Genomic DNA, 25,523 nt, shown 5'->3' with positions numbered 1-25,523 from the left:
TTGACAATTTGCAGACCTCCCTTGCAGTGTGGTTGACACCTGGATGTTATTGTGAGCCACACTGGCAAAGATTAATTCTATTTCAATCCCTATTGTCCTGATGCTGGGACACCTTTGAGAACCCTGCAGGTTATGAGGTGACAGCAGGGATAAACATATGCTGAGTGGAAACAGTTGTTTGAGTGCTCTAAACTGACACAGTCACTTAAGTGATATAGCAGAGCCAGATTCCCTATCCAATTCCCTCTAACTTCCTCTAAGTGAGCTCTAAAGAAAGCACATAAAGGGCCACTTGCAATAAAAGTCACCAAAGGGAAGTTGGATGGTTCTGTGGAGGGTGTGTGGGTGTACGATCCCAGTAGAACCCTGCCAGCAATATTAGCCCAGAGCAGTAGCTTCACAGTGTTTGAAAATAATAGAACATCATCCTGATACAATAACCAGATGTGATGCATAATCTGCGAGACAGTAAACAATGTTATTTGTAGGTGTTTCTTGCTGTCATTCTGAGATGAATAGAGGCTAGTTTTACATTAAATGATTTTTAATGACAAAAATCTGAATTTTTCAGTTGTATGACATAGGCAGTGTTCACCCACCAGAACAAATACTACTCATCACTGCCAACCCAGACACCACTAGAACACAAATGAATAAATTTACAAGAAAGACATGTTTTTTTTAATAAAGTGCTTTGTGAAAGGGATTGCCCAGAAATTGGTCCAATTCAAGCAGAAAAGCTATTGTGCACATGTTTGGACAGGATAGTAACCATTCCCAGTGGAAGTCCCGTCCTCCATGAAACTGGACTCAGCACTTCTCGGCAATATTCACCTCAGCACAGCTGAAGTGTTTCCAGCTTCATTCATACTCATCACTTGGCATAACATTCAACTCTACCTTGCTGCCCAGAACTGCGACAAAATGATGTAACCTACGACCTTTACTCATAGCTCCCAGTAAAACAAGGAGCAAATCCCACAGCAATTCAACAAAGAAACATGAATTAAGTGGTCCCCAGAGGGACATAATTGTGCTGCCACCTGCATGTACCTGATTGAGCTTTTCATTCCATGTACCCATTATTGCAGGGTCTTACTGAGCTTATTGAATGTTTTCAAAGTCAGCACAGAAATACTCCAATATCTGCCTGAATAATGAGGCGGTACTTTGCAATCACATGGGGCCACTTACTGAGCAGGACAATGAGGATCACAAGATGATGCAGAGTTGAGGTTGGCCACACGTACTGAAGATGTGCATCCGCCTTACCCTATGACCCCCATAGCAGCCTAGTATGTTGCTGCATTTCCAAGACTGTGGCCCGTTTCCAGTGAGCTCTCGTGGCAATGGCACAGCAGCTGCCGACTCTGCAGGCAGCTGCTGTCAGGAACCATGCAGGTCATGTCTTAACAAAGCAATCAATGGAAATAAACACCCTTATGCATTTTTAAAGGACAACTTTCCCAATTTCATGACACTCCTAGGGGAGTGTCCATTGGCTTTTAATACAACACTCACTTGATACATCGAATAAGATCTGGGAATGCAATATTTTGTCAAACTATGTAGTGGTTGATTAATGCTTAACTTTTTAGAATGAATCCAAGTTTGTTTTGTGAATTAGATTTCCAAAGAAGCAGAAGAAGATGCAGTTAATTCTGCAAAATATAATAGGACAAATAACTAAAATGACAGTAGGTGAACAGTTGGGAAATAGCAACCAGAACACTGCTTGGTTGAATGTACAGGAGACCCCTGCATTTAACGGCCATGGAAATTTGCCCTTACAGAATTCACAAATCACTACCCAAAAATCCGAGATAGAGAATAAAATTCACTCTCATGGAATTTCTGTAGAGAAAAAAATTTGCATAAATAAACACAAAATGCAAAAGAAACCACACATTTTACCTATTTTTATTCTTTCAATTGCATTTCTTGATTCATAGCAGGTTTTTCTTCCCAAGAGTTTTGCATATTATTTACCCTCAAGATGTTTGAAACAGGGCCAGCAAGTTTAAGTGCAACTTGTAAACCTAAACAACCACTGTTATTTGCTGTGACTTTTATCATTAAACTCCCTTACCTCAAGTGTGTATCATTTGATATGCATTTAAATGTGTATGTCTCCGTTCACATGGAAAGTGATAAGCATCTGTAGTCACTTTTGTCTCTAAATGCAGCTGCTGGCCACTGAAGAAATTTGCTTTGGAAACTGCCAAGGTAATCTGTTAAATGCCCCCTCCTCCCCCCACACCCCACACCGTGAACCAGCAGCTGTGGTACTATCATTACTGTTGAGAGAAAAACATCCCATAGGAACACATCTCCAATGGGAAATAGGGAAAAACGTGATAACAGATGGTTTTCTAGGAACACAAACCCTTCATAATTCAGGGTTGCCTGTAAAGGATTACAAAAGATCAAGTGCAATATAACAATTATAAATGTTCAATGAGATTAATTGGGCTGAATTAGTCAATAGATCAGCACTGGAAAATATTCAAATATAAGAAAGTAAAAGAACAAAGTCAATATAGTCATGTTAGAAAAACAATTGGATTAAAGCAATTCGGAAACTGGGAAGGGAACACGAGGAAAAAACTGAGGCTCACAAATCTAAAGAAAGTTATGAGGAATATAGAACATGCAACAGGAAACAAAAAGGATTTAAGGATTAACAGGGATTATTTGAAACAGCTAGAAAATAATAAGGAAATAATGAATCCCTAGGTAGGGGTGGGGAAGTTGAAGGAATGTTACCACTCCAGGCCCAAAGTACTTCAACTACCACCATTTTACAATTAGAGTATTTAAACTCTGTTCTGGTGTCTGTCACAGGCAGACTCAGGGGGAATAAATTTAAACCAGTCTTATGATGTTGTTGGCATTTTATCTCAAAATTCACAAGAGAATCCACCTAGACTTAAACCAGACCATAAAACCTGGTGGGATTGTTCCCATGCCATGATCAGACTGTTGTCACAGCAGTCATCAGCACCACAGGTGACAGCAATGGGTGCAGAGAAGCTGCAGTCTTTATTGCCCAAAACCTTTCAATTCACAGATGATCCCTCACTTTCTGCGCAGTTCATTCCTTGTTCAACATGAAACTACTGTATTACAAATTCCATCCTTCAAGGAAAGAAATCTGCCATCCTTACCCAGTTTGGCCTTGAGGTGATGACAGATTCACCAGCAAAGTTGATGCATAATTGACTCTTCTGGGAAAATTCAGGAAGCCCAATAAATGCCAGCCTTGCCAGAGATGTCTGCTTCATGTAAAAGAACAGCAAAAAAATTTGCTATATTTTTCTTTGTTGGTATATGATGCATGTAGTATAATGGATTATCTAAATCTGATCTCTTGAACATGCTACAGATTAATAAACTTAACTTTCTTGGGCATTGAATTTTGGTGAGCTAAAAGAGCACTAAGTAACATCAAGTCAGTAGTCACCAAAGAAAATTCAGAAAATTGGGACAACCTTGCTTTAAGACATCAATATTGTGGTTTTCTCCCATTTAAAAACATTAGAAGCCAACTTGCAGATTCACAAATGGCAAGCTTCCTTGGAGAGGAGGATAAGGAAGGAGGTAGTGGATAGAAAATGGGAAGGAGGGGTAAGTTGAGGAGAGAGGGGATAAATTGTGGGGAGAGGAGAAACCAAGGGGAGAGTGTGGAAAAAGTGGTGAGAGAGCTGCTTAATGGTGAGGTCCCTTATGCTATGGCTATGGAATATTTTCAGGTGCTTCTTTCTACAATGGACCCAGGACCTGGGTTAAGGGCCAATCCTTTTGGCATTCCCTGCCTGGGCCCAATTTACTATGGCTTCTCAGGAATCATTCTCCTTTCCCTTCCTACATTTCCTCCAAGCCAAAAGTCAGGTTGAAAAGTTGAGGAAAGAATATCATCGGATCTATTTTCACAGAAAGTCTTCTGGAGCTGAAAAACAAAATAATCCAAGCATGCAATTCAACTCTGCTTGAAGAGGCGTGGGGAACCGCAGAGTAATTGAAGTGAATGGCCATCATTTTCAAACAACTCTGATGCCTCATAAGGCCTGCTGCAATATGAATCAAACCAGGCCAGAACATGCCAACTTGGCACAGAGTTAGGAAGCCCAATTTCCTAACACTATAGTTCAAACAGTTGCAACATTAGAAGTTGAATTCCTTCAGCAGTGGCAAGATGATTCAAGTGAAAGTTGAATGTGAGGATAATCAAACCAGGGAATGCTGGAAAATCTCAACAGATCAGGCAGCATCAATCGGAAGAGAAGCAACCAACTTTTTGGAAAAGTGAGAAGACAACTATGTTTTAAGTGCAGGGATTGGGAAATGGAAAGAGTAGTGGAAATGTCTGTGAAAGGGTACTGACCAAAGTTATTAAGGTAACAATTTAGGAACCTGCATTGGGAACAAAATGCTACAAAGGCAGATTGAAACATAACAAATTGAAATAAAGGTACAGCCACATCTGTGAAATGTCTGGACAATGCAGGTGAAACAAGGATACCTTGATAATGTGGATGATATGAGACGGAGAGTAGCTGACAAACATGAAAGAAGAAGACCTGGACAATATGGGTGAATGGAAAACATTTGCTGCTATTTGTTAGCATCAGATGAGGGACAAAACTGGCATGAAGCTTAATTATGTTGGGCCTCACATATAGCAAAAGAAATGCGAGCAGGAAAAGGCCGTTACTTCCCCTAAACTTTCCCCCATTCCCCCCAACCTCACCCCACCTCTCACCACTGTTTCTAAGTGTGACAACTATCATTCAGGCCACAGAAGTCTCAGGCAATGACCATCTCAAATGAGAGTCTAACCACCTAATCTTAACATTCAATGGCGTTACCATTGTGAAGTCCTCCCAGCATCAACATTCTGGGGGTCAGTAGCTCAAATGGAGTAGCCACTTAAATCCTGTGGTACAAGAGCAGGTCAGAGGCTGGGTACCCAGCAGTGAGTCACTCAGTTCCTGACATGCCAAGGTCTCTCCACATTCTACATGGCATGAGTCAGAAGTGTGATCCTCCACATCATTGCATTAGTGCAGCACCAATACCTCTCAAGAAATTTGACATAGTCCAGTGCAAAGTAGGTTGTTTGACTGGCAGTCCATTCAAGTACTTTTCACATTCATTCCCTCCACCTCCAGCACATGAAGGCTGCAGTATTAACAACTACTCATTTAAGCTATGTTAAGGCACCTCCCAAATTCACAGCCTCTGCTATCAAGAACTTGAGTAGGTGCATGAGAATACCACCTCCTGCAGGTTCCCTTCCAAGTCTCAGACCATCCTGTTAAGGAAATATATTGTCATTCCTTCATCATTGCTAGGTCTAGATCCAGGAATTCAAGGAGGACTTCAGGAGTACCTTTTTTTGATGACTGCAGTGATTCAAAAAGGTAGCTCACCACCACCTTCTCAAGGGCAATGAGGGATGGGCAATAAATGCTGGCCTTATGAGTGACAGCCAGGTCCTGAAAAATGAATACATAAAACAGTGGCCACAAGAATGGTAACAACAATAACAGGAAAAAATAAAAATGTCCTTATGGATGATATAAAAAGACAAAAAATTGCATATGGTGAGGTAATGATCGATAATGAATCTATTCCTGATGTCAATGCACAATCAACTACAAACAAATGAAACAGAAAATTCTGAAATACTCAGCAGGTCAGGCAGCATTCGTGAAGAGCAAAACCCAGTTAATATTGATGACCCTTCAAAAGAGCTGGAAATCAAGTATATTTTAAATTGCAGAGAAGTTCAGAGAACAGAGGGAATGCCTGTGATAGTGTGGAGACAGAGGTTGTTCAAGTGCTGGAAATACCATTGGTGCTGCCTAAGAAAGGGCGATGAATGCCTGTTTATCACAGCTGATTTTTCTGGAGAAGGTGCAGAGGGAGATGAATGGGGGCACTAGAGGGAGAGAAGAAAATGCTGAAAGTATGAGATACAGAAATCAACAGTTGCTTAAAACTTGAAGTAAAAGAGAATGCTGAAAATATCCAGCAGATCAGGGGTCACACACACTATCCATATTCCATCTTACTAAATGACTAGTTAAAAAAAACATCCCTTTTATTATCAATTCACAGATTCTATGTTTTGTTATTAATTTGTCAAGAACTTCAATCCTATGGCATTGCCATTTTTCACCCTAACCTTGCACCTACTTCTTCTGAAATTCTTAACCAGTATCTGTGGTGGATAGTGATCTTGCCTAAGGGAGAAGGAAAGCAGTTTTGTCAAAAGAGTTAGGACTGACATTGTCTTGGCTTTCCAATGAGTTTGCCTTATAACTTTGGCAGGAAAGTAATAGAATCTCCCATCAAGCAAATAACCAGATGATAATATTTCTCCAATGGCTCCTCTGGTGAATTTATGCTGGGATGCCAAAAGTTATCCCATGATAATTTTGGGAACTTCTGATTAACTTGCACGGAAATTGAAAATTGTGGTTACTCTAAAGGTCTTCTAAATACAATAAGGTAAGATAAGATAAGATCTTTATTAGTCACATGTACATCAAAACACACAGTGAAATACATCTTTTGCGTAGTGATTTTGGGGGGCAGCCCGCAAGTGTCGCCATGCATCCGGCGCCAACATAGCATGCCCATAACTTCCTAACCTGTACGTCTTTGGAATGTGGGAGGAAACCGGAGCACCCGGAGGAAATCCACGCAGACACGGGGAGAACGTACAAACTCCTTACAGACAGTGACCAGATTTGAATCCGGGTCGCTGGCACTGTAAAGCATTATGCTAACCACTATGCTACCGTGTCTGATGAGTTTACAACACGCACAAAATGCTGGAGAAACTCAGCAGGTCAGACAGCATCTATGGAGAGAAATAAACAGTCGACATTTCAGGTCAAAACCATTCATCAGGATTTGCAAGGAAGAGGGCAGAAACCGTAATAAAAAAGTAGGGGGAGAGGGAGGAGCACATCTGACTTCTGCCCTCTTCATTTCCAGTTCTGGTGAAGGGTCTCCACCCAAAACGTCGACTGTCTATTTCCCTCCATAGATGCTGCCTGACCTGCTGAGTTCCCCCAGCATTTTGTGTGTGTTGCTCCAGATTCCAGCACCTGCAGAATCTCTTATGTCTACAATGAGTTTACATTTTTTATCTGTACATAGAATATTAAAACTGAATTTTAGAGTACATTAGAATATTAGAGCTGTTCTGTTTCTAATATGACTTTTTCCCTTAAATTTCTAACATCATTATGCAGATGGAACTCTTTGTCTGCAACTTGATAAAGGTCCATGCAGATTACTCATTGTATTGGTTTAAGGAAATTTCTGCAGCATTGAAAAGCACAGCTATCATTGTTTGCACAATCTCTCCAAAATCAAATAAATATCACCATTATTTGAACCAGCTTTGATTATTTTTGCTTTACTGGCCCTTCTGAGAGCTACACATTTTGTATAAACATTGAATTCTGATGAGCTCATTGAGGAAGTTGGCACGGAGGAGTTGTTGGGTCTGGTCACTTTGCAGGGCTAACTCAGTCAATTTGAAATATCCTAGGTTACTTTTATCTGCATCCCTCTTGACATCAGACTCATTTAGACCTTCAAGGTAGTTCACCCTCAAATGCCATCAGTGTACAAAAATATTCCAATATCAACATAAGCTGGGAAATAAATAAAAAACTGTTAAAAGATGTTAGTTTCTTGTGGTTGCTTTCTAAAAGCTATAGAACCATAGAACCATAGAACAATACAGCACAATACAGGCCCTTCAGCCCACCATGTTGTACCGCCCTTCAAACCACACCTATGACTATCTAACCCCTTCCTCCCACATATCCCTCTAATTTAAATTCCTCCATATGCTTATCTAACAATCTCTTGTCCAATGTATCAGCATCCACCAGCACCCCAGGCAGCTCATTCCATGCTAATCATGGCACCCATTCTTAAAGTTACTTCTATCATGTTACTTAAATTGCCCATGACATTGATAAAACTTATGTCCAAGTATTGGTTAAATAATTCTCGAAATAATGTTGCAGTTGGCCAGAAATAATATTTACACAATTCAAAATAAATCTTAAGATGGCTCTACCCTCCATTAAAATAGTAGGCCCTGCATGGCTTTGTCAAGGGCAGGTCCTGCCTTACAAGCCTGATTGAATTTTTTGAGGATGTGACTAAACACATCGATGGATGGAGAGCAGTAGATGTAGTGTATATGGATTTCAACAAGGCATTTGATAAGGTACCCCATGCAAGGCTTATTGAGAAAGTAAGGAGGCATGGGATCCAAGGGGATGTTGCATTGTGGATCCAGAACTGGCTGGCCCACAGAAGGCAAAGAGTGGTTGTTGAAGGGTCATATTCTGCATGGAGGTCGGTGACAAGTGGTGTACCTCAGGGATCTGTTCTGGGACCCTTACTCTTTGTGATTTTTATAAACGACCTGGATGAGGAAGTGGAGGGATGGGTTAGTAAATTTGCAGATAACACAAAGGTTGGATGTGTTGTGGATAGTATGGAGGGCTGTCAGAGGTTACAGCAGGACATAGATAGGATGCAAAGCTGGGCTGAGAAGTGGCAGATGCAGTTCAACCCAGATAAGTGTGAAGTAGTTCATTGGTGGGTCAAATATGATGGCAAAGTACAGTATTAATGGTAAGACTCTTGGCAGTGTGGAGGATCAGAGGGATCTTGGGGTCCGAGTCCATAGGACGCTCAAAGTGGCTGCACAGGTTGACTCTGTGGTTAAAAAGGCATATGGTGGATTGTCCTTCATCAATCGTGGAATCGAATTTAGGAGCCAGGAGATATTGTTGCAGCTATATAGGTCCCTGGTCAGACCCCACTTGGAGTATTGTGCTCAGTTCTGGTCACCTCACTACAGGAAAGATGTGGAAGCCATAGAAAGGGTGCAGAGGAGATTTACAAGGATGCTGCCTGGATTGCGGAGCATGCTTTATGAAAGCAGGTTGAGGGAACTCGGCCTTTTCTCCTTGGACCGATGGAGGATGAGGGGGGACCTGATAGAAGTATATAAGATGATGAGAGGCATTGATCGGGTAGATAGTCAGAGGCTTTTTACCAGGGCTAAAATTGTTGCCACAAGAGGACATAGGTTTAAGGTGCTGGGGAGTAGGTATAGAGGAGATGTCAGGGGTAATTTTTTACTCAGAGAGTGGTAAGTGTGTGGAATGGGCTACCGGCAACGGCAGTGGAGGTGGATACGATAGGGTCTATTAAGAAACTTTTGGATAGGTATATGGAGCTTAGAAAAATAGAGGGCTGTGGATAAGCCTAGTAATTTCTAAGGTAGGGATATGTTCGGCACAGCTTTGTGGGCTGAAGGGCCTGAATTGTGCTGTAGGTTTTCTATGTTCTATGTTCTATTATCGCACATTTCAGTAATGTTAAGACACTATTCAGTACACACTTTTGATTGTGCATTTTCCTCCTTTACTTTCCACAATAAACACCATTCTTTAATCTCAGAGTGATAAACATTTTTAAGCAAAGACAGGAAAGATTAGAGAAATAAAGGACTGCAGATGCTGGAATCTAGATGAAAAACACAATGCTGGAGGAACTCAGCAGGCCAGGCAGCATCCGTGGAGAAAAGCAGGCAGTCAACGTTTCAGATTAGGACCCTTCTTAAGGTTCTTAGGACCCTTCTTAAGGGTCCTGACCCGAAACATTGACTGCCTGCTTTTCTCCAGGGATGCTGCCTGGCCTGCTGAGTTCCTCCAGCATCATTGTGTTTTTCAACAGAAAAGACTATTACGAAAAGCATGTATTTTTTGGATACAACATTTCCACTCTTAATACTTTGCAAGGCATGGGGAGGGACAGTGTTGGAGTGTCTTTCTGACCAAATAGTTCTGAACCAACCAAATATGTCATTTTGATCCCGATAAGCATGGCTATAGGAAGATGAAAATCACCCCTTGAATCTACAAATGCGTGATGAGTGTAGGGTCAAAAATTCTCACCCCTTATATATCTATGTGGTTAATTATTACATTTGGTTTGAATAGTAATGATCATGACAGATGACTGACCAAATACAAAGGTTGTGGTGCAAAATAAGATATCTTTATTAGTCACATGTACATCGAAACACACGGTGAAATGCATCTTTTGCGTAGAGTGTTCTGGGGGCAGCCCGCAAGTGCCGCCATACTTCCGGCGCCAACATAGCATGCCCAAAACTTCCTAACCCGTACGTCTTTGGAATGTAGGAGGAAACCGGAGCACCCGGAGGAAACCCACACAGACACACGGGGAGAACATATAAACTCCTTACAGACAGCGGCCGGAATTGAACCCAGGTCGTCTGTGCTATAATAGCGTTATGCTAACCGCTGCTCTACTGTGCCAAGCTGCAGCTAACAGACTACAATTGCATGTGAAAAAACTTGCAATGAATAGTTGGTTTACTGCAATTTCTTATAAAGACCGAGAAGCCTTTCCACTAACGCGCCTGGGAAATATGATACAAAAATTAAGCTATGAAAGCTGGAAATATCAGAAGCCCACAGTAGGTCAATGAGAAAATGTGTTCAACATTTTGAGTGAGTTTCTTCATTAAAGACCAAAGATTTTCAGACAATGCAGTTTGGTTTATGACTCAGGTGATTTGAGCTCCATTTAAGTATTTTTCAGTGTTGTGCATGTTATGCTGAGGGTTATATTTTCACAAGAATCTCCAAGAGATTTGCACCCAGTGTCATCTTCATAAGTTATGTTAGATAGAATCCACAACGTTGTTCATTGATCACTTTTTAAAATGGATCAAGAAAGTCCCAGGATCAAATGGTGCTCAGAGTCTGTGGCATTTATAAACAAACTTAGTGTATATGAGTCAGGAGCAGACATCAGTCACTCCAGCCTCTTTTATTATTCAATAAGATCATAGTGCATCTGACTGTAGTCTCAACTCCACATTCCCACCTACTCCAGGTAATCTTTCAACTGTCTTGCTTATAAAGTACTGACTTGCATCATTCAAACTTACTTCCATCACCCTCTGAGGTAGAGAGTTCCAAGATACATGACCCTCTGAGAGAAAATCATTTGAATCATTCCTGTTTTAAATGGACAACTCCTTATTTTTAAACAGTGGCCCCAGTTCCAGATTTTCTTACAAGAACAATCCTTTCCATGTCTACCCTAAGAAGACCCCTATATGTTTAAAACAAATTGCCTCTCACTCTTCTGAAATCCAAAATGTACAAGCCTAGCTTGTCAAACCTTTCTTCATAAGACTACCCAGCCATTCCAGATGTCAGTCTAATAAATTCCTTAAATAAGGAGATCAATACTGTACACAGTACTCCAAATGTGATTTCACTAATACCTTGTATGACTGAAGTATAACTTATCTACTTCTGTATTTAGTTGCCCTCACAATAAATATCAACATTCTGTGAGCTTTTCTAATTACTTGCTGTAATTAGCCTTGTGCAAATTCTGCACTAGAGCACCTAAATCCTGCTGCATCTCAGAGCTCTACAATCTCTCACCATTTAGATGATATGTTATATTTTTATTTATGCTTCCAAATGGACAATTTCACATTTTTCCATATTATTCTCCATCTTCCAGATCTTTGCCCCTTCACATAACCTATTTATATCCCTCTGTAGTTTCCTTATGTCCTCTTCATAACTCATTTTCCTACCAACAGCAAATTTAGCTACCATGCTTTTGGTGCCTTCATCTAAGTCATTTATAAAATTGCAAAAAGTCTGGGCCCAGCATCAATCCCTGTGACACAGCATTGCCAACCAGAAAAAGAAACATTTATGCCCACTCTCTGTTTCCTGTTGACCAGCCAATCTCCTAAGAATGTTATCTCCAACATCATGTATTTTATTTGCCACGATAAACTTTGATGTGACATCCTGTGAAATGCCTTTTGGAAATCTGAGTATCTATCAGTTCCCCTTTACCCATGGCACATCTTATTTCTTTGAGGAACTCCAATAAGTTGATCAAATATAATTTCTTTCACAAAGCTGTGCTGACTTTGCCTGATGGCCTAGAATTTTTCTAAGCTCCCCTCTATAACATCTTCAGTAACACACATGATCATCTCTGGGACTTCCACCTGTGTTAAGTTGAATGAAGTGAAGGAAGTAATTCATAACTTTTAATAAAACAAATTCTCTCAAAGTATGCATGAACAATTAAGCAACTGGTATGTACTTCAAATGAAGCAGTGATTATAAGTTTCTTGGAAATGTCTAATCTACCTGCCCTGAAGGAAAGGATCTTGCCAGAGGCAAATACATTATTCTATGTACTTAATTAGTTTGATCCCTTGGAATGAATGGCAGTTTAAAAATCTATTGCAAAGCAAACTACTTTGGCTAACAAAAGGTCCTGTTCCTATGCTGCACTGTTCTACATTCTATGATTTCTCTTTCATTTTTAAGAGATTTATGAGGAACACCAAAGGCCACTATCAAATTGACCTTCATCCCCAGGAACAATTCCCATGGAATTTGTTAGATACAAAGCAATGTTTACATCACAGAATTTGAAGGAGAATTGAGCAAATGGATTCATTTAACCTGATTGATTTAGTTAACAAGCTTTTATCAATTAATCCAGATGTTATATTTCCATAATACATTCCAGAGAGCCAATCTAATTGACTGAAATCTTACTCCAGTTTGGAGGGAAGCCCTTAGGAAAAGGTGGATTGGTTATCATCAGAACTTAGAGACACAAGAGACTGCTGAAGCTGGAATCTGGAGGAACTCATCGGGTCAGGCAGCATCTATGAATGAACAGTCAACGTTTCAGGTCGAGACCCTTCATCTGGACTGAAAGGTGGAGGGAGGTGATGGAGCAAGAGCTAGCAAGTGATAGGTGAATCCAAGTGGGGAGAGGTGATAGGCAGGTGGAGGAGGGGAGTGTGGAAATGGCGACAGAGGCTGGGAGATGATGGGTGGAGGTGACTAAGGGCTGAAGGTGATGAAATCTGATAGGAGACAAAGGTGGTGCATGGAATCAAGTGAGGAAGGTGGGGAGGGCATTCAGAACTTCGGAATTTTCTATTCAGAACTTGCCTTTCCCAAAGTAAATTATCACCCTGTAGAGCAAGTGGTGAGCATAAGTAAATCCAGTGAGTCCGACTTAAGTCCACTTCACCCAAAAAAAAAGTTAATTTCAAATTTTATGAAAGGAATCTTGAAGATACAAGATTCTGAAGATGCTGAATGCTGGAGCAAAAAACAAACTTATTGGAGGAACTCATCAGGTCAGGCAGCATCTGTGGAGGGAAATGGACAGTCAATGTTTCAGGTCGAGACCCTTCATCTGGACTGAAAGAGTAGAAGGGACATAGCAAGTTTAAGGAATCTTGCTTGTTTTTGTCGTAATTTATGTGGCAATCCTCATTGGGAGAGGGCCCTTCAAGAGGTGCTGTGATTCCATTGTTATCAACTCCATCTGGTGGCTGGATGATGTCACAAAATAAAATGGCTTCATGTGTAGAGAAGCACATGGTGAAAACTGTTGAAGCACGTGTGTTATTTTCATTCAACGTTTGTGTCCATTGAGTAATGCTGTTGATAATTGGCAGCATGGATGAAAGAAGGTTAACCAGGATGGTTACAGAAGTAGACACAAGAGATTCTGCAGATGCTGGAATCTGGAGCAACACACACAAAATGCTGGAGGAACTCAGCAGGTCAGGTAGCATCTACGGAGAGAAATAGGCAGTCGACATTCCAGTCGAGACCCTTCATCAGGACTGGAAAGGAAAAGGGCAGAAGCCAGAATAAAAAGGTTGGGGGGGGTGGCAGGAGCACAGGCTGGCAGGTGATAGGTGAGTCCAGTTGAGGGGGAAGGTAGGTGGGTGCAGGACGGGGGATGAAAGGGAGTGATGTAAGAAGCTGAGAGGTGATAGGTGGAAGAGGCAAAGGGCTGAAGAAGAAGGAATCCGAAAGGAGAGGACAGCAGACCATGGAATAAAGGGGAGGAGGTGGGGAATGAGAGGGAGGTGATGGGCAGGTCAGGAGGGTGGGGAAGGGGAAAGAGAAGGGGTGAGAGGCCACAGGAATGATAGAAAGCAAAGGGGGGGGAAGGGGGGAAAAAGGGGAAAACAAAGGGGTGTGATTGCCAAAAGTTAAAGAAATCGATGTTGATGCCGTCAGGTTGGAGACTACCAAGGCGGAATATGAGGTGTTGCTCCTCCAACCTCTGTCTGGCCTTAACATGGCAGTAGAGGAGGCCATCGGCAGACATGTCAGTATGGGAATAGGAAGTGGATTTGAAGTGGGTGGCCACCGGGAGATCCTGGCTGTTGCGGCAGACGGAACGAAGGTGTTCGACGAAGTGGTCACCCAATCTGTGTCGGGTCTCACCGATGTAGAGGAGGCAGCACCGGGAGCACTGGATGCAAAAAAATGACACTCTTGGATTCACAAGTGAAGTGGTGCCTCACCTGGAAGAACTGTCTAAGGCTCTGATGTTGGTGAGGGAAGAGGTTTCTCTAACTTTCTCTAACTTCCGGTAACCCCTTCCCTCTGTTTTCCCCTGTGTCCCCCCCCTTCCCCCCTTTGTTTTCCCTCATTCCTGTGGTCCCCTCACCCTCTCTTTCCCCTCCCCCACCCTCCTGACCTGCCCATCACCTCACTCCTATTCCCCACCTTCTTCTCCTTATTCCATGGTCCACTGTCCTCTCCTACCGGATTCCTTCTTCTTCAGCCCTTTGCCTCTTCCACTTATCACCTCTCAGCTTCTTACATCACTCCCTTTCATCCCCCCCCCCCACCACCTACCTTCCCCTCTCACCTGGACTCACCTATCACCTGCCAGCCTGTGCTTCTCCCCCCACCTTTTTATTCTGGCTTCTGCCCTCTTCCTTTCCAGTCCTGATGAAGGATCTCAGCCCAAAACGTCAACTGTTTATTTCCCTCCATAGATGCTGCTTGACCTGATGAGTTCCTCCAGCATTTTGTGTGGTAACAGAAATAAATGTTTTTGCTTTTTTTGGGATTTTGAATTTTTCCTCCTCTGGGGCAATAGAGCATCGTGGATTACTGAGACCAAGTTGTTAGATTCCACTGATTACATCTTTTACGAACAGATGAGTTCGGAGCAAAAGAAAACCACTTGGCCCATTAGACCTTCTCCGTCATTCAATAAGATCATGGCTGATCCGACTGTAACCTGAACTTTGCGTTCCAGTCTACCCTCAGTGTCCTTGTGTTGTGTCATAGTATGACTGTAGATTCCACAATGATATTTTTGTTTCTTAAATGCCCCTTCAATTCAGAGTCAATTAGGAATGTACAATCAATGCTGACATTGCATCAATGTACACATCCTGTGAACAAATAATTAAGAAGTGCAAAGGATGGAACCTTTTTATGGCATTGAAGAACAGGAGAAGTAGTCCTTTCTCTTCTCAGCTATTCGTTCTCGGACATATACGTTGATAAAAGCTTTGCTGCCCCAATAAAACCAGGAATCATTTGAAATGTTGAAAAAGTAGTCAAACAGCAGAGCCACCTACCCCAATGCTGTGGTGCAATGGCACAAATTAACAGCTGGAATCAGCATCTAGCTGAAACTGTTGCAGACTTTGTGGCATTTTTGAGACAAATTACTGAACATTGTGAGTATGGTAGAGGTTTGTGAGAAGTGTGATGTGCATGCTCAAAGGAAGCTACTTAGTGCAAAGAAACTGAATCTCAAGCAGGCATCTCCCTGGCAATGGAGGGGATTGCAACATTACTCAGTGAAGGCCAAGGATGCTAACTAAACTGGGTCTAACTTCTCCAGCATCTTTGCGCAAAAGAACTACATGAAGGGGAGATGTCGTCATTGCGGCAAATTCAAGCTAACAGTTTAGGCACAGGAGATCCATTTGTCATAATTATAGTAACAAAGGACAATCGTCAACCTTCCTTGAAAGAAAATCAAGAACATGGCAAACTCTAACAACTAAGTACTGTGAAGGTTATTGGAAAGATTAGAAAAATGTATGAACTAAGTAAGGAAGGAGGCAATCTATTGACTGTTCACATTATGCCAAAATTCAGCTGAACCTTCCTATACTTCAGTAGTCATTGTCACTGGACCAGCTTTACTAGAAATCCAGATATCCCATAAACAAGTAAAGGGAGAAGAGGCACAGCATCGCTTGTTAGCACACTTCTTTCCCACTTATGTCTCTGGCAACTGGAAGTACACAGGTTGGGGAGAACGATGTGAGGGATACAACACGGAGATGGAGCAAACTATTCTCATCATAAGTGAAGAGTGGGAAGAGGGGCATGGATGGGTTTTGAAGTATTCCTGGGGATTTGTGTAACTAACAATGCAGATACTGCTAGACTCATTTTGGGGACGTTGGGACAGATGAAAGTGGAACCAGCCAAGGACAATTCAGTATTGACTGCACTGCACTTCCAAATTTAAATTAAGATTTTTCCCCTTTTATGTGAAAGCCTAAGAGGCCACCAGATTGCAACCTCTGTTAATCAATTGGGATCTCCTTCTTTAAACGCCAGGCTCTGTTTGACACCCCTTGGCAGTTCAGATTAAACCTGCTGGCTGGAAAAAACATCCTAACTTTTCAGCCAATAAACAACTGTTCCACTTGATTGTATATAAATAGTTCAGACAGTAACAATTGGTAGTGTATCCCTTAAAAAGACTGAAGACTTCATTAATTTTATTGGATTGTACAGGTCAATTAGAGATCAATGTTCTCTTTAAATACCTAACTGTACATCTATGAATCAAGATTTGTAGAAGGGTCAGGGAAAAAATGCACAATGAATACTGTGGGAAAGTGATGGATTTTTCTTTAAGTGGAACACACAATAAAGCTGTGTGGTTTGAGATGCCTAAGCCAAGCACTGGGAAGGTCACAGCAAGTACTGTTGCTTGTATATGTCAATTAGTATCAGCCACAAAGGAAGCAACCCAAAAGAGAAAGGTTTGGTATCTGATTCATCAGAAATGATCAGGTTAACATGTAAAAACAAGCCAGCAGAAGGTATGTGAAGAAACGACTGCACCACCTTCTCAGGCCATGTAAAGGACTTCCTGTGCCTTTCTATTCATTTCCCCACCTCCTCTGCTGCTTAAACAGAAGACAACTCCCCTTGCCAAATGGAAACACCAGGGAAGTTGCATGCCAAAGAGATAACACTGTGAAATGCTTGTGCGTGGTCTCTACCTCTACCCTTCAGCCCACAGGTGAATAACTGAATGGAAGATGCTTCAGTGTGAACACAAACTGGAAGGTGATAAGATTTTTAGTAAAGCAGGCCTGATATTTTCACAATTGATTTTTATCCAGAATTATCTAGAAATTGAAGTTTCAGTTCAGTTTTAGTTTGACAACTTGCACAGTTTTAGTTTGATAACTTGCAACGGTTGCATAAATTCTTAATAATTATTGTTCCATGTGACTTAAAGTAATACTTAGCCTCATTATTAAATGACATTTTATTGAAAAAAATCAGTTTACTATTGAGCTGTTGAAATAAATATTGCATATTGTATAAAGCTTTAAAAGAAGTTGAAAAAATTATTCTTTCCTTTTAATGAAAATTTTATTTCCTTTTATTTTTCTAATGATCTTCTTCCTATCTGTGGTCTTCCAACTATACACCACATCCCCTTGGTTTAATAGTTCTGTCAAAGCCACTCGCCATCTGACTGTTAAAAACTATGCAGAGTGGGGGTGCTGAACAAAATCCGGAGTAATGGGGCTCATCCTAGTGGTTTCCCAGTCTGCCAGAATAGTGTTATGAAAATAAGCTTTTCCTGGGACTCTGTAACAATGGGAACTCCCAGGAAATTATGAATTAATTTCCTCCATAATGTTACAAAAGAAAGGAACAAGGAATGGCACTCTTTAATGAGCATCTGATGTAAAACTTGAGACAGGCATGCAAGCACAACTCACATTCAAGGTGCAGATGTTTATCATGTTGCACACGTTGACGTGGATCTGTCCAGAAATGGTCATTATGGTCTTTGACTCTGGAAAATGTCCATTTTCATTTACATAACACTGAAATAAATTATGCTAAACAATCAAATCTTTATGCCACTGTATTACCAGAGTAAAATCTTCTAAAACATTGCAAGAGTACATAATCAGACAAAATTTGGCACAGAGTTATATGAGAAGATATTACTAGGGATAGCCTAAAACTTGTTCATCAACTCTCACTGGTCTTCCCACATTAAGATAAGATATCTTTATTAGTCACATATACATCGAAACACACAGTGAAATGCATCTTTTGCATAGAGAGTTCTGGGGGCAGCCCGCAAGTGTCGCTACTCTTCCGGTGCCAATGTAGGATGCCCACAACTTCCTAACCTGTATGTCTTTGGAATGTGGGAGGAAACCCACGCAGTCACAGGGAGAACGTACAAACTTTGCATGTCATGATCACTAAGCCTTAAGAATCCAAGGCGACTGGTGATGAGTCAGAGGCATCAATCATCCTCCTCTTCATTGTTATCAATCACCTCCACCCACAGTCCCAGTCGATCATTTCACAACTGTTCCCCATCATCTCCACAGCTCCTTCCCAACCATCTCATGGGCCACATCAGTACCCTTGCTAAACATTTCTCCAATCTCCTTAATCTTTCCAATAACCTCCAATTAACTTCACAAAACCCAAATCATCGGTCCAACTGATACTTCTTCACGGCTCTCTCCCTCCCACCTCCCAAAAGGATTGCCTCCCCTGCCCCAACTTCAACAGCCTCACCCCATCTCCCTGGTCTTCTCTTTCCTTCTCACATCTCTCTTCACCCTGCACCACCCTGCCTTTATCTTCTCCATTGACTATCTCCCTCCCCAACCTCCAATCTACTCACCCAACACCCCACTTCATGATCACTACTCTGCAATAGCAGAAGGTTATGGTGGAAAGCTCTTTGTGCATACTTGTATGATCAAGGCCCATTCTTCCACTCACGAGGCCTTGAATTCTGAAGTAGACTTTTACATCCAGAAGCTGCTTCACTCAGCAATATAACATAGTCCATCCTCAAATAGCAATGGTTTAGTATATGTTTCTTTCTGCAAAAAAATTGTTGATTACATTCTTTTCAGGCCGTACGAGGTTCTTGTTACTGCTCAAGTTGCACTGTGAACTTCATTAGACTCTGCGATATTTGGAACATCTATTTGATTAAGTTGCATCAACAGCAGCAGAAAATGATGATGCAGAAATACTGATAGGAAGCAGCGTTCTATGAAACTTGCTGAGACCATTAAATTACATCTTAAGACATTGAATGCCAATAGGTTATAAGCTTTCTAACAAATTGGTTCAGGGTGACTGAATAGTGACAGTTTTTCTCTTTCTATCTTTGCAGTTTCCTCCGGCCCAAAAATCCTCTGAGGTTTCTGCACTCCCCCATTTCTGGTCACATGTGTAATCCTGACTTCAGCACTCTACCGCTGATGGCTATGCCTTCAGGTGCCAAACTGTAAACTCTGGAGTTCATTCCTTAAAAGTTTTTGGCCACATTACCTTTCTCACCTCCATTTGAATGATTTTCAAAACCCGGCTCTTCGACCAAATTTAGCAAGCCAGCATAATCAAAGACCCCCACCCACTCGGGACATTCTCTCTTCTCTCCTCTTCCATCGGGTAGAAGATACAGGAGCCTGAGGGCACGTACCACCAGACTTAAGGACAGCTTCTACCCCACTGTGATAAGACTATTGAATGGTTCCCTTATACAATGAGATGGACTATGACCTCACGATCTACCTTGTTGTGACCTTGCACGTTATTGCACTGCACTTTCTCTGTAGCTGTGACACTTTACTCTGTACTGTTATTTGTTTTTACCTGTACTACCTCAATGCACTCTGTACTAACTCAATGTAAACTGCACTGTGTAATGAATTGACCTGTACGATCGGTTTGTAAGACAAGCTTTTCACTGTACCTCGGTACAAGTGACAATAATAAACCAATACCAATATCAAATTTCAGGTCACCTGTGGTAATATCTCTGTGCGTGCCTTTGTGCTAAGTTGTGGTTAATAACACTCCTTCGGAAGTTACCTCAGGATGTTTCCTCTATTAAAGTATTCTCTAAATGCAAGTTGTCATTGCTGTATATATGACTGTATAATTTTTTCAGATACTATTACTCCCCTTCTCCAGGCTTGAGCATAAAATCTAAGCTGAATCTTCACTACAGTATTGAAAGAATAGTATATTGTTGGGATGTTGTCTTTGAGATAAGGCACTAAACCAAGGTGGGCATAAAATATCTTATAGCTCTTCTTTAAAAGCAAGGGTGCAGTCCTTGACCTCCTAGCCAATATTTAACCCACAATTAATATCATTATAAAACACTTTACCTGCTCTTTTTGGGACATGGTAATGCACAAATTGGCCCTGCAAAAAAGGACGGCAAGTTTTCCCTACTTTATAATAGTAACTACACGTCAAAAATGAGGTTGTACAAGTGCTGCAAAAGGACAAGTCTCTCTTTCCTGCTTTCTATGGTTGTAAAAGCTTGCTATCACAGAGTAACTGAAGGCAGAGAGGCTTTCTACATTCTTAAGACAGATGCATAATGGAGTTCATTATTTTTTTAAATGAAATGTGACTGCTTTTAATGGGTGCATTTTCTTATCACTAAATTATCACCCACCTTTCTTTTTCACAAAGGGAGCATAGCAAACTACAATATTGACTACAGATTCATCTGAAAACACCCATTTCTGTGGTAATGCTGAGCAAGACTGGTAAAAAGGAAAATGGCGGAACATTCTTTCTCACTGTCAGCGGGCGTAATAACCCTGGAAATAAATGGGTTTGTGATCAGAATAACAGAGCAGAGGAAAGTAACTATAAAATGATTAGTCCTTATGTTCTAGACTCATGCAGCTTAAATTTTGTATAGTTGTTTTGATTTATAGTTTACTGCTGCAGCTTCTTCATATTAACATCCTGTTTCTATATAAAAGGAACATGGACAGTCACGTAACATCACGGGAAATGCAGTTTCCTATTGCTGTAGACTGAAAAGAATGGAGGTTTTCAAGTAACCTTGAGGGCCCAAACAATGCAAAATTAGATATATATGTAAAAATATTCGGTAGCTACTGAGTACTACTGAGTGGTAACATGGTTATGAATTCGAAAGTATTTTGTAAAAAACAATTGTCATTTTCAAACCTGACTTTTAGGAGTATACGCAGAACCACTGGTGAAATGTTCTGTATATCTTATCAGTTGAAAAATATTCCTTATAGATGGACATTGGTACATTTTGGAGGCAGTTTTTGGAGATATAATTCTGCTCTGAGTATACATTACTACTTCAACTCATTGTCACTTTACCTTCATAACGTATCAAATAATAATCTACCAGGCTCTCTAGTGCTTTAATGGAATAGAGTTTGTCTTTTGTCTCTTTTTACGCCTTAGACTTGGTACTGTGTTTCCACCCCACTGACAGCATTGGAACCACACTGAGTGCTGCTGTTTGTGTGAATGCTTATCATGTTCAAATCAAGCTCCTCTCTCTGCTGTTTATACAGTGGCATTAATTGCCTCACTTGAAATGAACAAACACCTCTATAAAATGGCAGAGGGAGCAACTTGATTCAATTGTGTTTAATGCTGTTGTGCAATTATATTGCTCATAGTTACTCCCAGGCTGAGTGCTATCAGTTCAGGCAGTCATTTTTCACCTGTGAGAAAGCCATCAGCTGCAAATCTCCAGCCTACAGCTTCAGCTACATTTCCCTGTCATGTCTTTCAGTAAATTTAAACAGCCAGCACCCTGATCAATCAGCTCTTTGTCCTCCTATCATTAGAACTGTCAAGTTCCCATGAAATTTGCTGCACTTTGGGACAGATGTACAGGAAAAGTGAATGACAGGCCCCTACATTATCTGCCCCAACATAAGAAAAGTGCATATTTAAGTGCAAACTGGCTCACTGTAACTGGCCAAGTAAAATACGAGAAACAATTCAATTTGGCAGCTGGTAGGAAATTAAAATAAGCAAATAGCAATTTTTTTTTGTTCGCAGCATTTTCTATCCTCCATTTAGATGTGTTCCTGAGATTGTACAGGATATAATTTCTCAATCAACTTTAGTAATCAACTTCCAAATTTTAATGGGCTAATATTCAGATGATTACAATCATGTTTAATATGCATTCTTGCATCTTTCATTTGACTAATGCTATTGCACTGATTAGTCATTCTTTAGTCATGGTGTGTGATAAAGAATAAAACAAAATGCTGAAAGAACATAGAGCATAGAACAGTACAGCACAGGAACAGGCCCTTTGGCCCATGATGTTATGCCGAACTGAATAACGCCTAACTAAACTAATCCCTTCTGCTTACACAATAGTTTAGTTAGACCCTCCTTCTCTGCACACTCATGTGCCTATTAAGAAACCTTTCAAATGCCTCTATTGTTTTGCCTTCACCACCACCCCTGGCAGCACATTCCAGGCACCCAGCACTCTCTGTGTTAAAAAAATTGCCCCACACATCTCCTTTGAACTTACCCCCCTCACCTTAAATGCATGCCCTCTAGTATTAGACATTTCGACCCTTGGAAAAAGACACTAGCTGTCTACTCCATCCAGCTTTCTCATAATCTTACAAAATTTTATCAGATCTCCCTCAGCCTCTGCTGCTCCAGAGAAACAACCAAAGTTTGTCCAACCTCTTCTTATATCACATGCCCTCTAATCCAGGCATCCTGGTAAAACTCTTCTACCACCCTCCAAAGCCTCTACATCCTTTCTATAATGGGGCGACCCAGAATTGAATGTAATATTCCAGATGTGGCTTAACCAGAGTTTTATAAAGCTGCAAAATAACTTCCTGACTCTTGAACTCATTGCCTCAACTAATAAAGGCAAGCCTGCCATATGCCTTCTGAACCACCCTATGAACCTGTGCAACCACTTTCAGGGAGCTATGGACTTGGACCCCCAGATCCCTCTGTACATCAACACTGTTAAGGATCCTGCCATTAACTGTGTACTCTCCCTTTGTATTGATCTTCCCAAAGTGCAACACCACATTTGGCGGATTAAAACTCCACCTGCCATTTTGTTGCCCATATCTGCAACTGATCGATATCCCGTTGTATCCTTTAGCAATCTTTCTTCCCTATCCACAACATCACCAATCTTTATATTGTCTCTGATCTGAAGAGGCAAAGGGATGATTGACGTGAAATGTTGACCATCCCTTTAACTCCCCAGATGCTGCCTAACCTGCTGAGTTCTTCCAGCAGTTTGTTACTTCAGATTCCGGCTTCTGCAGTCTCTTGTGTGATAAAGAAGTTCTGTTAGTACAATAATATTCTTTTTTTATACATAGACTGGGACTCTGGACCCATCACATAAGCAGAAGCAAAGGGAATGGGTGTGGAAAACGTTTGCTATGCCAATTAGACAGCCCTGTAGTTAGCTTTATATAAAGCTGCGAGCATTCTAATAGGAGTTATTCATGGGGTCCTTGCTTGCCAATCACCAACTATAGGATGGTCTTGGGAAAAGTTGCAGTCTAATTCAATATCTAAATGTAGGCTGAAATGTAGCTACAAATGTGGCCGTGAAATGCAAGTCCTGATAAGAAAAGTTGTCTTAGCCCTGCCTACCAAGGAAGTAAATTGAGATGAATCAGTCTTACACACAAATGTGAAGCAGAATTCTGGAGAATGATGATTGAGACAAAACATTTAGGAGGAGGGGGAAACTGGAGATTAACACTGGGAGAAAAGATGAAAAAATTGTTGTGAAGCCTGGATGGCACATGAGGGGGATGGGAGATGGGGAGAACGAAGCAAAAGCAATGAAATAATGTCTCTGAATCATAAAAGCACTTAAAAGAAGGAAGCCATTCAGCCCAAAAATGTCTGTTGCTACCTAGCCTATTGTCTTTAACTGAGCTGTCCTCCTGGATTCACAGCAATACTGCAGGTCGCAGACAGTCAGTGTTTTGGTATTGGTATTGGTTTATTATTGTCACTTGTACCGAGGTACAGTGAAGAACTTGTCTTGCATACCGTTCGTACAGATCAATTCATTACACAGTGCATTGAGGTAGTACAAGGGTAACAGTAACAGAACACAGACTAAAGTGTCACAGCTACAGGGAAGTGCATTGCAGGTAGACAATAAGGTGCAAGATCAAACAAGTTAGATTGTGAGGTCAAGAGTCCATCTCACCGTATAAGGGAACCATTCAATAATCTTATCACCATGGGATAGAAGCTGTCCATGAGCCTGGTGGTATGTGCCCTCAGGCTCCTGTATCTTCTGCCTGATGGGAGAGGAGAGAAGAGAGAATGACCTGGGTGGGTGGGGTCTTTGATTATGCTGGCTGCTTCACCAAGGCAGCGAGAGGTATGGACAGAGTCCATGGAGGGGAGGCTGGTTTCCGTGATGTGCTGGGCTGTATCCACAACTCTCTGCAGTTTCTTGAGGTCCTTAGCAGAGCAGTTGCCATACCAAGCCGTGATGCATCCAGATAGGATGCTTTCTATGGTGCATCAATAAAAGTTGGTGAGTGTCGAAGGGGAAATGCCAAATTTCTTTAGCCTCCTGAGGAAGTAGAGGCGCTGGTGAGCTTTCTTGGCCATAGCGTCTACATGGTTGGACCAGGACAGGCTATTGGTGATGTCACTCCTTGGAACTTGAAGCTCTCAACCCTCTCGACTTCAGCACCATGGTGCATGTACACCACCCCCTTTCCTGAAGTCAATGACCGACTCTTTTGGTTTGCAGACATTGAGGGAAAAGTTGTTGTCATCTCCATTCCTCCACTCCATTCCTCTTCACCCCATACCCTCACCCCCTGCCCTCCCTTGTAGGGTGGCTGAGCCTCCCAAACGCTGAACACCAGTGCACCTTATTGACAGGCTGGGAATGATGCTTGAGACAAACTTCAGTTGTGAACCTTGGGTCTCTGTCTTTGGCTGTTCATCCCAGATGCAACACACACGTCATCCCAGGAACCAATGAAAAACCAGATTCTACCCCATCCAAATATGGCAAGGGGAATTAAAAAGTGACCGATAGCATCAGTGATTAAATTGGAAAAAAAGAGAAAATACTTAAAATAAATCCATCATTCCCAAAGTAATGTGTCATAGGGTCACAGGGTCATCCATCACAGAAACAGGCAATTTGGCTCACCATGTCCATGCAATCATTGTACTTATCTCCAGTGCTCCGGTTTCCTCCCACATTCCAAAGATGTACGGGTTAGGAAGTTGTAGGGTATGTTGGCGCCGGAAGTGTGGTGACACTTGCGGGTTGCACCCAGAACAGCCTACATAAAAGATGTATTTCACTGTGTGCTTTGATGTACATGTGACTAATAAAGATATCTTATCTTATCTATACCAATCCATTTCTCACATTAGATCCATAACCTTTGCCTTTGCAATTCCAGTGCTTGTCTAAACACTTCTTAAATGTTGTGAGCGTATCTGCCTCTCTTC

Source organism: Pristis pectinata, chromosome 2 (genome assembly GCF_009764475.1).
Source record: "Pristis pectinata isolate sPriPec2 chromosome 2, sPriPec2.1.pri, whole genome shotgun sequence".
Taxonomy (NCBI): Eukaryota; Metazoa; Chordata; class Chondrichthyes; order Rhinopristiformes; family Pristidae; genus Pristis; species Pristis pectinata.
Note: the sequence above shows the minus strand (reverse complement) of the source record.